The following is a 3,364-nucleotide window of genomic DNA, read 5'->3' on the forward strand; positions in this document are numbered from 1 at the left end:
CCCTGGCAGCTGAAATCCAAAAGTCCTGCTGAGACTGTCTTAATGTCATTGTGCAACTGTTATCAGTCAGCCAAATTCATATCTCAGGGAGAACTGTTTTTGAGACAGTTCCCAAGATGTCCTGCTGTTGTGGAACAATCTTTTATATGCTATGAATATGTATTACTCTCATTGGCTAAAAAGAGCTCAATACCCTATAGCTGGGCAGGAGGAGGTTAAGTGAAAAAACCATACTAAAAGAGGATGCTGAGCTGAAGAGGGGCAGAGTTAGAGGAATTGCCAGCAAGATGCAGAATGAGTTGAAGACACAAAATGGAACTGAGGCAAAAGGTACATTCCAGAACATAGATTAATAGAAATGGGTCAATTTAACTTGTAAGAGGTAGTTAGTTCTAAGCCTTACTCCAATCTTACTCAATGTGCTGAATGAAGTTTCAGTTCACTGTAGTAAAGCAAGAGAAAATGCAAATGATACACAAAGAGTAAAGGGGGATGTCTAATGATTTCTAAGAATCTTTGCTATAATCCTATAATTAAAAGATCTCAAATGCTCTAACATAAAACATTGGGGTTTGGTAAAAGCAGCAAAAAACAAAAAAAAAGAATTCAGTATTACAAGATAAGTGCAAACATTGATGCTTTTCCATATTCCAATAATCATGACATTGACAAATAAATCAGGAAAATAATTCAATGCACAATTGCTTCAAACATTAAATACTAAGGAACAGACTTAACGAGGAAGTGAAAGACTGAAACAGCTAATTTAATAACAGTGAAGGAAGAAATCGAAAAAGACAGTAGAAGACGGAAAGCCCTCTTACATCCAGGAACAAGCAAGTAAATATTAGCTGCTTTCAAATTATGTCATGGAGCAATAGAAACAAAAACAGAATGCTATTGCAACGAAATGAGATGTGTAAGTCAGTGGAATGAAATAGAAAACCCTGAAATATGATCATCTATCTAGAATCACCTGATTGTTGAAAAAAAAAAGTGCCCAAAACATACACTGGAGTAAAGGAAACCATGTTACAACACTTTAGTTAATTTTTGCTATTTTAGCAAAACTAATCATCTAAATGTAGAGAGACTAACCTGTATTCCTGTCTCTCTGTACAAACATGAATTCAAAATCAATCAATGCTCCTAGTGTAAGATGTGACATCCTGAAACTTCTATAATAAAAACACTTTATAGGCACTGTATAGGCACAGTAATCCTCTTTAAATGCATTCTGGAATCAGTTCAGGAAACAATAGCAAAAACTAACAAATTAAATTTTATGAAATTAAAAAGCTTCTGGCTGTGAGGTGGTGGCGCACGCCTTTAATCCCAGTACTCGGGAGGCAGAGGCAGGTGGATCTCTGTGAGTTCGAGGCCAGCCTGGTCTACAAGAGCTAGTTCCAGCTCTTTCCCATCTTGCAAGATGGCGGGTGAAAAAGGCAAGAAACCTGATACAAAAGAAAAGAAACCTGCAGCCAAGAAGGCTGGCGGTGATGCTCCTGCTGCTGGTGCAGCCAAAAAGGGTGACCCTAAGGCTAAAAAGCTCAAGAAGGGGGAGCCCCATTGCAGCCGAAATCCAGTCCTTGTTAGAGGAATTAGCAGGTACTCCCGATCTGCTATGTATTCCAGGAAGGCCGTGTACAAAAGGAAATACACAGCTGCAAAAACCAAGGTTGAAAAGAAGAAGAAAAAGGAAAAGGTCCTTGCCACTGTCACAAAACCAGTTGGTGGTGACAAGAATGGTGGTACCCGGATGGTTAAGCTTCGAAAAATGCCCAGGTATTATCCTACCGAAGATGTGCCTCGGAAGCTGCTGAGCCATGGCAAAAACCCTTCAGTCAGCACGTGAGACACCTGCGTGTCAGCATCACTCCTGGGACTGTCCTCATCATCCTTACCAGGGGCCACAGGGGCAAAAGAGTGGTTTTCCTGAAGCAACTGGGCAGTGGTTTACTGCTTGTGATAGGACCTCTTGCCCTCAACAGGGTTCCTTTGAGAAGAACACATCAGAAGTTTGTCATCGCCACCTCTACAAAAGTTGATATCAGCACAGTTAAAATCCCCAAACACCTGACTGATGCTTACTTCAAGAAAAAGCAGCTGCGCAAGCCCAGGCATCAGGAGGGCGAGATCTTTGACACAGAGAAGGAGAAATATGAGATTACAGAGCAGCGCAAGGCTGATCAGAAAACGGTGGACTCGCGGATTCTGCCAAAGATCAAAGCTGTTCCTCAGCTGCAGGGCTACCTGCGCTCTCAGTTCTGTCTGACCAACGGGATGTATCCTCACAAACTGGTTTTCTAAATTGCTAACAACCTATTTAAACAGCTTTATGTGTTAAAAAAAAAAAAGAGCTAGTTCCAGGACAGGCTCCAAAGTCACAGAGAAACCCTGTCTCGAAAACCCAAAACAAACAAACAAACACAAATAAATAAGCTTCTGCAGCGCAATAGAAACAATATAGTGACAACCAAGAGAACAGAATGGTAATATTTTCTAGCCCCTTTTTTATAGAGAGTTAATATTCAGAATCTTTAAAGAACTTAAAACTTTAAATGCCAAATACAGAAGCCAACACACTAATAAATGACTAATCAGTTGGATAGGTCTCAAAAGAAGAAATACAACTGGCTAATACATATATTCATAAATGTTTAACTAAAATAGACTTAAGGAAAATAATAATTAAAAGTATATTGATAAGCTAAATGACAACAAATACAAGTGAGGATATGAGGGCAAGGAACCCTTATAAAAAACTGCTGAAAATGTGAAGGTATTTATGGAAGATCCTGAAAAAAGTGGAAACTAGAACTATCTTACTATCCACACATACAACCCAAAGCAATCCAAATCAAAACCCCACAGAGATTCCTGCACATTCGTGTTTTCTTATGTTACTTTTCACAATATCCTGGGAATGGAATCGGCTTAGAATTACATCAACAGATGAATGGATACAAGAAATAATGTGTACATATGAAATGAAGTTATTACTAAGTGAGAAAGTGAAACAAAATTATGTCATTTGTAGAAAATTACATAGCACTGAAAACCATCAGGTTAGTCAAAATCATCCAGTCTAAGGATGATAAATATTACATACTTTCTCTCACACAAACTACATATATATATATATATATATATATATATATATATATATATATACCTATATAAAATTATTCAATGAAAGTAGAAAATCATCTGTTTGAGTGAAGGACAGAGAATTATCTTAAGATGCTCAATGAACATGAGAGAGCATTGAGAAGGAACAGGAGCAAAGGACCATGATATACATACTGAAAACGTCATAATGTTCATTTTGTATAATAACTTGTTTTTTTTAATGAGATGCACT

General features: G+C 37.9%; 1 pseudogene; it reads left to right on the forward strand.

Moving 5' to 3' along the window:
- Positions 1 to 1,429: 1,429 nt before the first annotated feature.
- LOC142840826 (large ribosomal subunit protein eL6 pseudogene) lies at positions 1,430 to 2,339 on the forward strand (annotated as a pseudogene).
- The last annotated feature ends 1,025 nt before the right edge of the window (positions 2,340 to 3,364 follow it).

Source organism: Microtus pennsylvanicus, chromosome X (genome assembly GCF_037038515.1).
Source record: "Microtus pennsylvanicus isolate mMicPen1 chromosome X, mMicPen1.hap1, whole genome shotgun sequence".
NCBI lineage: Eukaryota > Metazoa > Chordata > Mammalia > Rodentia > Cricetidae > Microtus > Microtus pennsylvanicus.